Raw genomic sequence first — 12527 nt, 5'->3', positions numbered from 1 at the left:
TGAACTTCCTTTGTTTACCTTGCAAGCTTGATAAACTCTGTCAACAGCTGTACTTACCTTCAGAGCTCGGTAGACTCTGTCTGATGACTGATATGACATTTTGTGTAACATCAAAGACAATCATGCAATTTTCAATTGTATCCAACAATCTCCCTCTTTGGCATTGATGGCAACACAACATGTCATAGCAGAATGAAATTTGAAATCAAGTCCTTATCAGCACAATGTGTCAACAAAACAATTTTCCTTCTAAGATGATAGACTCTCCCTCTTTCAGTAATCTCCCTCTGTGAAGGAATTTCATAAGAACTTTCTTTTTCACACAAATTTTAGAAAGATATGACAGTAAATCTCTCCCTCTTTGACAACAAATGCCAAAGACAATAGAACTTAAATGAATTGTAATGTACCTATAGTACTGATTCATATGCAAGGCTTCCAGATTTGACTACATCAACAGATAGATTTTCATTTTGGTATGCGTTGATGCATCACTAAAACTTGTTTTTAGTGAATTTCGGATAGGGGTGTAACCCCTAACTTACCTCTGAGATACAAGAATGCATCCTTAGGTAGTGGCTTTGTGAATATGTCAGCAATTTGTTCCTTTGAATTGACATATTCTAATCTGATCTCCTTGTCTTGTACCAATTCTCTAACAAAATGATATTTGATTGCAATATGCTTGGTCTTAGAATGCATTACTGGATTCTTTGATATATTGATTGCACTAGTATTGTCACAGAACATAACAACTGGTTCTTTGATTTCCATCCTCATTCCTTGCAATAACTGCTTAAACCAAACAATATTTGAACAATTTACTGCTGCAGCAACATACTCTGCCTCTGCTGTAGATTGGGATGTACAATTCTGCTTTTTGCTTGTCCAAGAAACCAATCTCTTTCCAAGAAAGAATGCTCCTCCACTTGTGCTTTTCCTGTCATCAAGGTTTCCTGCCCAATCAGCATCAGTAAATACTTTCAAATCCAAATTACCTCCAAATTTATACCATAGCCCATAATCTTCAGTTCCTTTCAAATATCTCATTATTCTTTTGATTGCCATTATATGAGTTTCTCTTGGTTTTGCTGAAAATCTTGCTACAATACCGATTGCAAGGGCAATATCTGGCCTAGTATGTACTACATACTGCAACTTTCCAATCATAGATCTATACAGTGTTTGATCCACTTCTTTGGATTCATCTTCCTTGGTAAGTTTCAATCCAGTACACATAGGGGTTCCAACTGGTTTACAATCCTCCATGCCAAATTTTTTTAATATCTCCTTGATGTATTTTGACTGTGTGATGAAGATGCCATTCTTACTTTGTTGGATTTGAAGACCTACAAAGAATTTAATCTCACCAAACATAGACATCTCAAACTCCTTGTTCATTTGTTCTGAAAATTCTTTGCATAGATCATCATTGCCTGTGAAAACAGTGTCATCTACAAATATTTCTGCCAAAACAATCTTATTATCTGGACCTTCTTTTATATACAAGCTACTGTTATCATTAGTCCTTTGAAAACCAATCTGAGTAAGATAGTTATGCAATCTTTCATACCATGCTCTAGGAGCTTGTTTTAGACCATACAGCGCCTTGTGTAATTTGCAGACCATGTTCTTCTTATCTGGATCAACAAAACCTTCAGGTTGTTCAATGTAAACTTCTTCATCCAGTATTCCATTGAGAAATGCTGACTTGACATCCATCTGATAAACTTTGAATCCTTTGTGAGCAGCATATGCAAGTAAGGTTCTTACACCTTCCAATCTTGCAACAGAAGCAAAGGTTTCTCCATATTCTATACCTTCTTCTTGAGCATATCCTTTGCATACTAGTCTAGCTTTGTTTCTTGATACCTTGCCATCTTCATTTAGTTTATTTCTAAATACCCATTTTGTTCCAATCACATTCTTATCTTTGAGTCTAGATACAAGAGTCCATGTTTTATTTTTCTCTATCTGTTCTATTTCTTCATTCATAGCCTCAATCCAACTATCATTTGCCAATGCATCTTTGCTATTTCTGGGTTCAAAATCAGCAAGTAAACAAGTGCCTTTTAACTTACTTCTTGTTAGAGTTCCTTCAGATTTGTCTCCAATGATCTGATCTGGAGCATGATGCCTTCTGACATATTTAGCTAACACAGGTTCTTTACTTCTTGAATGAGTTTCATTGTTGTCCCTTTGTATTTCAGATTCTTGCTGTTCTGGCTCGGTAGATTCAGACTCGGTAGATACTTGCTTGGTAGAGTCTAAAAGTGACTCGGATTCTTTTAGCTTGGTAAAAACTTCCTGTGTCTCGGTTTGAACTTCCTGCAACTCGATCATTGATGACTCGGGAGTTGAGGATTCCTGATAAACTGGAGTACTTGGTATAGTATCAGGTTCAATGTAAATAAATCTTCTGTAGTCTTCAGGAACCTTCTTGCTTTCTTCTTCTGATTTCTCTGCAAACTCATCAACTTTCACATGTGCACTTTCTATGACCTTGTGAGTAGATAGATTTAAACATCTATATGCTTTGCTTTTACAAGAGTAACCTAGAAATATTCCTTCATCTCCTTTTACATCAAATTTACCTTTTCTAGATTCTTTCAGAATATAACATTTGCTTCCAAATACTTTCAGATAACTTACATTGGGTTTGTAGCCATACCATAATTCATTGGGAGTTATGAATGAGTCTTTTTTTAGTTGTACTCGGTTCAAGGTATGAACTGCAGTGCTGATAGCTTCCTTCCAGTATTTGATAGCAATGTTCTTTTCAATCATTAGGGTCCTTGCACAATCCATAATGGATCTATTTCTTCTTTCAGCTATCCCATTTTGTTCTGGAGTTCCTGGTGCTGAAACTTGTCTTTTAATTCCTCTTTCAACGCAAAAGTTATTGAACTCATGTGAAATGAATTCACCACCTCTGTCTGACCTTAAGCATTTCAATCCTTTCCCTGTTTCTTTTTCTACTCTTGCCAAGTACCATTTGAATTTCTCAAAAGCTTCTGATTTATTCCTTAGGTACATAACAGTCATCATTCTTGATTAATCATCAACAAAAAGAATGAAGAACTTTTCTCTAGTATAACTTTCAATTCCAATGGGTCCACATAAATCAGTATGCACAATTTCTAATATATCTTCAGACTGATAGCTTTTACTTTTAAAACTAGTCTTTCCCATTTTTCCAATCTGACAATTCTTGCATAAGCCGACCTCAGGTTTCTTTATATTAGGAATGCCTCTTACCTTTTTGAATTTGCTTATCTTCACCAGATTATCAAAATTGACATGACACAACCTCTTATGCCATAACCAACTTTCTTCTATTTGAGCAATAAAACATGAGCATTCACCAAGTTCTAGGTAGAACAAGTTACCTTTAGTTTGTGTGCCAGATCCTATCAGCTTTCCTTGCTCATTCAACAGTCTTGCCTTTCCATGCATGAATTCCACCTTAAATCCAGTATTGAGTAACTGTGCCACACTTAGCAAGTTATGTTTAAGACCTTCAACCCAATAGGCATTGTTGCATATAAGTTCTTTGGTTAGAGAGATTCTTCCTCTTCCTTTTATGAAACGAGGTTCATTATTACCAAACCTTACACTGCCACCATCATAATTTTCAAACTGATCAAACTTAGTTTTATCACCAGTCATATGATGAGAGCAACCACTGTCTATAATCCATGTATCATTCATACTTATATGAGAGATAAGAGCCACTTTATCTTCCTCATCACTATCAGAATCATCTTTCACAGCAATATAAACAATTTCATCTTCACTGTTATCAGAATCCTTAGAATTTTCAGCCATGAAACATGATTTCTTACCTTTGTTCTTGAATGATTTGTAATCTTTCTTTCTATTCCATTTATGACCCTTCTTTTCATCATTGTTCTGCTTGTTTGGGCACCTAGCTGCAATATGACCAATTTCTTCACATGAAAAACAGATTAGAGGAACTTTACCTTTATATTTTCCTCTGCTTCTGGAGTATTTCTTTGCCAGTAGAGCTTCAATTACTTCAAGATCACTGTCTGAACTTTGGTCTGATTCATCATTGCTTTCTGACTCTGATTTCTTTTTGCCTTTATCTTTGAGTGAAAGTTTGGCCTCAAATGCTGATTCAGTGTTTTTGGAAGCTGGAACATAGTTGTCAAAATTGTCTAATTCAAATGCGGTTAGTCTTCCAACTATAGCCTCCAAATTGATATTATGATTTGCTTCACACCTTCTTTCTTGAATTGCAGAAACTCTGATTGCATAGATGGGAAGCAAGGTTCTGAGAACTTTGCTTATAACCGTCTCTTCTTTGATATCACCTCCAGATGCCCTGATTGCACTGACACATGCTTTGATTCTATCAACATATTTTGCAATGTTTTCATCCTCTCTCATTCTCATTTGGTCAAATTGTCCTCTTAGACTTTCTGCTTTTGCTCTTTTCACATTGTCATCTCCTCCATAGATTTCTTTCAGCTTGTTCCACATGTCAAAAGCAGTTTGGCAATCCTTGATATCATCAAATTCTTCATAGCTTAGTGCAGATGCAATGTCTATCATCATATTGTTATGAGTCTTCTTTTCAGCAATATCATTGACAGATAATGTGCCGGAAGGTTCTTTGTATTTTTCATCAAGATATTTCAGTCCTGTATCACCAATAGTAGCCAAGTGAAGTTTCATCAATCCTTGCCATGCAGAGAAGTTATTTTTGTTGAGTCTTGGAATTTCTCTCTTGTAAGACATCTTGATCTTTGGCTTAGATCCTTGAAATCTTTTCCTGCAAGCACCAATATGCTCTGATACCAATTGTTGGAAAATGAGAATGGAGTGACTGAGAGGGGAGGGGTGAATCAGTTACTCCAAAAACTTTTCTCACAAGTCCCTTAAGATGTCAAAGGAAATACTCATTGCTGATATTCATATGATCAAACTGAAAACACAAGAAACAAGAAACAAGAGACACCAGTTTTAATGTGGAAACCCAATATGGGAAAAACCACCAATGTAACTAGTTACTGTTTTTCACTCTTCTGAAGTGAGCCCTGTTAGGAGCCAACCTTGTTAAAGGTTACAAAACACACTGTTAGGTGCGACCTTGTTTGAGGATTTGATCACCCTGCTAGGAGTGGCCTTGCTAGAGGTCTTTTAGATCAATTCAACTGAATTGCCACCTTGTTAGAGGATTTTACAAAAGGCTGTTAAACCCACTCTGTTAAGAGATTTGAAAATACTGTTACAATTGTTAGAAAGTAACAATGAGTGATCTGAAATAAATACAACTTATCTTTGCTGATACAGATCTCTGTTCTGTTCCTCTGGATCTTCTCTGATCAAATGCAACTCTGCATCTTTGATCCTTCAAAAATTTGCTCTGATCTTCCTTATAATTCGCATATTAGATATTCAATTATATCTGCTAGCTTTTTCACATTCATTCTTTCATACTTGAATTCGCAACTTGATCCTTCATATATACCTTTCAGATTATCAAGTCGGCTCAAATACAAGTTACAATTATAAATAATTGTGCTATAAGTCGGCTTTATACATTACATAAAGTAATTAATTTTGATTACTTAACCTTCGAGAAATCCTTCGCTGGCCGACTTAACTCGGTAAATACTGCACAGAAAATAATTCTTGTGTTAATCGACTGAGCTCAGTTAATACAGAGAATTTCGTGAAATCCTTCAGTCGCCGAGTGAACTCGGTAAACACCGATTTCTCCGACTTTCCTTTGATGACCGAGTGAGCTCGGTTAACACTGTCTGTTACTTTTCTTCGATGACCGAGTGATCTCGGTTAACACTGTCTGTTACTTTTCTTCGATGACCGAGTGATCTCGATTAACACTGTCTGCTACTTTTCGTTGTCTGCTACTTTTCTTTGATGACCGAGTCAACTCGGTAAATATTGACAACCTATCTCATATCCTTTGTTTACCGAGTGAGTTCGGTAAACACTGAACTTCCTTTGTTTACCTTGCAAGCTCGGTAAACTCTGTCAACAGCTGTACTTACCTTCAGAGCTCGGTAGACTCTGTCTGATGACTGATATGACATTTTGTGTAACATCAAAGACAATCATGCAATTTTCAATTGTATCCAACAGTAATGACCCTTTGAGCAGCTTTATTATCCTTCTCTCTGCTATTTTTCCCAATGCTATTGAGAGCACTGAAAAGATTCTTCACGATAATGGCATTTCTTTCCAACTTTTTATTGACACGAATCTTCAATTTGGAAAGCATAGGTCTCATCTTTTGCATCTTTAATAAGTGCATGAAAAGATGACATTGCTCTACCACTGTCTTGTTGTCGAAAAATATCTGATATAGTCTTGAAGCCCATAACCGAATGGTTCTTTCTGATTTTTTCCCTTCCAAACTAGCAATAATCATTTCATCAATTTCAATTATCCATTTTGGTGTTTTAGAACCTTCATGCTAATTATAATTAGGAGATATGTAAGGTTCTTATGCATTAGGTTCCTATGCATTGTCATCTTCGACATGGTCAATTATGCAATTTGGATTATGACTTGGTGGCATTTCTTCTTCAAAATTTTCATTCTCCAAATTTTCAATTTTGGCATTATCGTTTTCAATAGGTACATTTTCATTCCCCAACTGTACATATTCATTATCTAATTCTATGATTTCACCTTCGATTATTTTATCGTCAACTTGACTGATATTTAACATACCTTGTCTTTTTCTTTGGTGTTCCATTTTGTCCCTTTCTCTATATGTCACAATGTCTTCATTGGATATCTTCCTTTTGCGTTTATCCTTTCGATGACTATTGCTCCCCATTCAGATGACAAATTCGAACACCTAAAGTTATATTTTCAAATTTTTTTTGAATAGTTGGGCCCCAAAACGCGACTTTTTTCAAAACCCGTGAAAAAAAAGTGAAAAAGTGATGTTGTCGGGTCTGCAGGGACAGGGAATTATTGGAAATTGGTGCCAATAAAATTTGGATATCCGATTTGAAATCGGATATCCGGTATTGTAAAGTAAATTTTTGGAGGAAAAACTTGCTATAATTTCCCTCTTTTGCCATAATTATATTAATATTATCAAAATCAAAACATGCTATAATTTTCCAACTTTGGTTTATTACTAAGCTAATAGTATAGTAGTATTAATATATAATAGTATTAATAGTATAATAGTATTAATATATAGTAATATTAATATATAGTATTAATATAGCTAAAGTATCAATATTATTATACCCATAATAGTATTAATATTATTACTATAGATATAATAGTGTAAATATTTAGTGTTTATTTATATTATTATTATTATTATTATGCTACAATATAGTATTAATATATATATTATTATTATAGCTATAATAGTATTATTATTATTACTATAGATATGATAATATTAATATTTAATGTTTATTTATATTATCATAAAATAGTTTAAATTCTATATATATATCCTTTCATTTTTTAACCCATATACATACAAACGATTTGAATATGTCCGTAGAGGTCTTAGGACCCCTAGGAACATATGTCGTCATTTAATGGGTCAAAGAGGGTCGTAGGTCAACCTATGACCCCCTTTGACCCATATGGCCCATTCGAATATGTCCCTAAGACCCTTAGGGACATATGTCATCGTTTAATGGGTCAAAGGGAGTTATAGGGCACCCTATGACCCCCTTTGACCCATATGAACGATTCGAATATGTCCTTAGGGGTCCTAAAACTCCTAAAGACATATGTCGTCATTTAATGGGTCAAAGGGTGTCATAGGTCATCCTATGACCCCCTTTGACCCATATGAATGATTCGAATATGTCCCTAGGGGTTATAGGACCCCTAGAGACCTATGTCATCGTTTAATGGGTCAAAAGGGGTCATAAGTCACCCTATGACCCCCTTTGACCCATATGACCCAATCGAATATGTTTTTAGGGGTCCGAGGACTTCTAGCGACATATGTTATCATTTAATGGGTCAAAGGGGGTCATAGTTCACCCTATGATCCCCTTTGACCCATATGAACGATTCAAATATGTCCTTAGGGGTCTAGGGACATATGTCAACATTTAATGGGTCAAAGGGTGTCATAGGTCACCCTATGACTCCCTTTGACCCATATCAACGATTTGAATATGTCCCTAAGGGTTATAGGACCCCTAGAGACATATTTCATCATTTAATGGGTCAACAGGGGTCATAGGTCACCCTATGACCCCATTTGACCCATATGACCCATTCGAATATGTTCCTAGGGGTTCGAGGACCCCTAGCAACATATGTCATTGTTTAATGGGTCAAAGAGAGTCAGGTCACCCTATGACCCCCTTTGACCCATATTACCCATTCGAATATGTCTCTAGGGTTCTTAAAACCCTTAGGGACATATGTTATCGTTTAATGGGTCAAAGGGGTCATAGTTCACCCTATGACCCCCTTTAACCCATATGACCCATTCGAATATGTTCCTAAGGGTCCGAGGACCCCTAGCGACATATGTTGTTGTTTAATGAGTCAAAGAGTATGACCCCCTTTGACCCATATTACCCATTCGAATATGTCCCTAGGGGTTCTAGGACCCCTAAAGACATATGTTGTCGTTTAATGGATCAAATAGAGTCATAGGTCACCCTATGACCCCCTTTGACCCATATTACCCATTCGAATATGTTCCTAGGGGTCTGAGGACCTCTAGCGACATATGTCATCGTTTAATAGGTCATAGGGGGTCATAGATCACCCTATGACGCTCTTTGACCCATTCAAATATGTTCCAAGGGGTCCGAGGACCCCTAGCGACATATGTTGTCGTTTAATGGGTCAAAGAGGGTCATAGGTCACCCTATGACCCCCTTTGACCCATATTACCCATTCGAATATGTCCTTAAGGGTTCTAGGACCCCTAGAGACATATGTTATCATTTAATGGGTCAAATAGAGTCATAGGTCACACTATGACCCCCTTTGACTCATATGACCCATTCGAATATGTTCCTAGGGGTCCGAGGACCTCTAGCGACATATGTCATCATTTAATGGGTCAAAGGTTACCTATGAACCCCTTTGACCCATATGACCCATTCGAATATGTTCCTAGGGGTCTGAGGACCTCTAGCGACATATGTCATCATTTAATGGGTCAAAGGGGGTCATAGGTCACCCTATAACCCCCTTTGACCAATATGACACATTCGAATATGTTCTTAGGGGTCTGAGGACCCCTAGTGACATATGTCATCATTTAATGGGTCAAAGGGTGTCATAAGGCACCCTATGACTCTCTTTGACCCATATGAACGATTCGAATATGTTCCTAGGGATTATAGGATCCCTAGCAACATATGTCATCATTTAATGGGTCAAAGGGGGTCACAGGTCACCCTATGACCCCCTTTAACCCATATGAACAATTTGAATATGTCTCTAGGGGTTTTAGGACCCCTAGCGACATATGTCATCGTTTAATGGATCAAAGGGGGTCATAGGTCACCTTATGACCCCCTTTTACCCGTATAACCCATTCGAATATGTTTCTAGGGGTCTGAGGACCCCTAGTGACATATGTTGTCGTCTAATGGGTCAAAGAGGGTCACAGGTCACCCTATGACCCCCTTTGACCCATATGAACAATTTGAATATGTCCTTAAGGGTTTTAGGACCCCTAGAGACATATGTCATCGTTTAATGGGTCCTATGATCCCCTTTGACTCATATAACCCATTTGAATATGTTCTTAGGGGTTTGAGGACCCCTAGTGACATATTTTGTCGTTTAATGGGTCAAAGAGGGTCACAGATCACCCTATGACCCCCATTGACCCATATGAACAATTTGAATATGTCCCTAGGGGTTCTAAGACCCTTAGAAACATATGTCGTCATTTAATAGGACAAAGGGGGTCATAGGTCACCCTATGACACCCTTTGAACCATATGAACAATTCGAATATGTTCCTAAGGGTTCTAGTACCCCTAGAGACATATGTTGTTGTTTAATAGGTCAAAGGGGGTCATAGGTCACCCTATGGACCCCTTTGACCCATATGAACAATTTTAATATGTCCCTAGGGGTTATAGGACCCCTAGAGACATATGTCATCGTTTAATGGGTCAAAAGGGGTCATAGGGTGACCTATGACCCCCTTTGACCCATATGAATGATTCGAATATTTCCCTAAGAGTCTTAGGACCCCTAGGGACATATTTGAATCATTTAGATGCGTCAAAGGGGTATGTCATCGTTTATTGGGTCAAAGCGGGTCATAGGTCACCCTATGACCCCCTTTGACCCATATGAACGATTTGAATATGTCCCTACAGGTTATAGGACCCCTAGAGACATATGTCATCATTTAATGAGTCAACGGGGGTCATAGGTCACCCTATGACCCCCTTTGACCCATATGACCCATTCGAATATGTTCTTAGGGGTCCGATGACCCCTAGCGACATATGTCATCGTTTAATGGGTCAAAAAGAGTCAGGTCACCCTATGACCACCTTTGACCCATATTACCTATTCAAATATGTCTCTAGGGGTCTTAGAACCCCTAGGGACATATGTCATCGTTTAATGGGTCAAAGGGGATCATAGTTCACCCTATGACCCCCTTTGACCCATATGACCCATTCGAATATGTTCCTAGGGGTTCGAAGATCCCTAGCGACATATGTTGTCGTTTAATGGGTCAAAGAGGGACATAGGTCACCCTATGACCCCTTTTGACCCATATTACCTATTCGAATTTGTCTTTAGGGGTTCTAGAACCCTTAGAGACATATGTTATCGTTTAATGGGTCAAATAGAGTCATAGGTCAGCCTATGACCCCCTTTGACCCATATTACTCATTCGAATATGTTCTTATGGATCCGAGGACCTCTAGCGACATATGTCATCGTTTAATGGGTCAAAGGGGGTCATAGGTCACCTTATGACAACCTTTGACCCATATGACCCATTCGAATATGTTCTTAGGGGTCTGAGGACCCCTAGCGACATATGTTGTCATTTAATGGGTCAAAGAGGGTCACAGGTCACCCTATGACCCCCTTTTACCCATATGAACAATTCGAATATGTCCCTAAGGGTTCTAGGACTCCTAGAGACATATGTCATCGTTTAATGAGTCAAAGAGGGTCCCTATGACCCCCTTTGACCCATATGAACGATTCAAATATGTCCTTATGGGTCCTAGGATCCCTAGAGACATATATCATCGTTTAATAGGTCAAAAGGTGTCATAAGGAACCCTATGATCTCCTTTGACCCATATGAACAATTCAAATATGTCCCTAGGGGTCTTAGGACCCCTAGGGACATATGTCGTCGTTTAATGGGTCAAAAGGGGTCATAGGCCATATGGCACATTCGAATATGTCCCTAGGACCCTTAGGGACATATGTCATCATTTAATGGGTCAAAGGGGGCCATAGGGCACCCAATGACCCCCTTTGACCCATATGAACGATTCGAATATGTCCTTAGGGGACCCAGGACCCCTAAGAACATATGTTGTCATTTAATTGGTCAAAGGGCGTCATAGGTCACCCTATGACCCCCTTTGACCCATATGAACGATTCAAATATTTCCTTAGGGGTCTTAGGACCCCTAGGGACATATTCGAATCGTTCAGATGGGTAAAAGGGGTATGTCATCATTTAATGGGTCAAAGGGGGTCATAGGTCACCCTATGACCCCCTTTGACCCATATGAACAATTTGAATATGTCCATAGGGGTTATAGGACCCCTAGAGACATATGTCTTCGTTTAATGGGTCAACGGGGGTCATAGGTTACCCTATGACCCCCTTTGACCCATATGACTCATTCGAATATGTTCCTAGGGGTCCGAGGACCCCTAGCAACATATGTAGTCGTTTAATGGGTCAAATAGATTCAGGTCACCCTATGACCCCCTTTGACCCATCTTACCCATTCGAATATGTCTCTAGGGGTCTTAGAATCCCTAAGGACATATGTCATCGTTTAATGGGTCAAAGGGGGTCATAGTTCACCCTATGACCCCCTTTGACCCATATGACCTATTCGAATATGTTCCTAGGGGTCTGAGGACCCCTAGTGACATATGTTGTCATTTAATAGGTCAAAGAGACCTATGACCCCCTTTGACCCATATTACCCATTCGAATGTGCCCCTAGGGGTTCTAGGACCCCTAGTGACATATGTTGTCGTTTAATGGGTCAAATAGAGTCATAGGTCACCCTATGACCCCCTTTAACCCATATTACCCATTCGAATATGTTCCTAGGGGTCCGAGGATCTCTAGGGACATATGTCATCATTTAATTGGTCAACCTATGACCCCCTTTGACCCATATGACCCATTCAAATATGTTTCTAGGGGTCCGAGGACCCCTAGTGACATATGTCTTCGTTTAATGGGTCAAAGAGAGTCAGGTCACCCTATGACCCCCTTTGACCCATATTACCCATTCGAATATGTCTTTAGGGGTCTTAGAACCCCTAGGGACATATGTCAT

This window comes from Cupressus sempervirens, chromosome 5 (genome assembly GCF_028749045.1).
Source record: "Cupressus sempervirens isolate cs-2001-9-10 chromosome 5, ASM2874904v1, whole genome shotgun sequence".
Taxonomy (NCBI): Eukaryota; Viridiplantae; Streptophyta; class Pinopsida; order Cupressales; family Cupressaceae; genus Cupressus; species Cupressus sempervirens.
Note: the sequence above shows the minus strand (reverse complement) of the source record.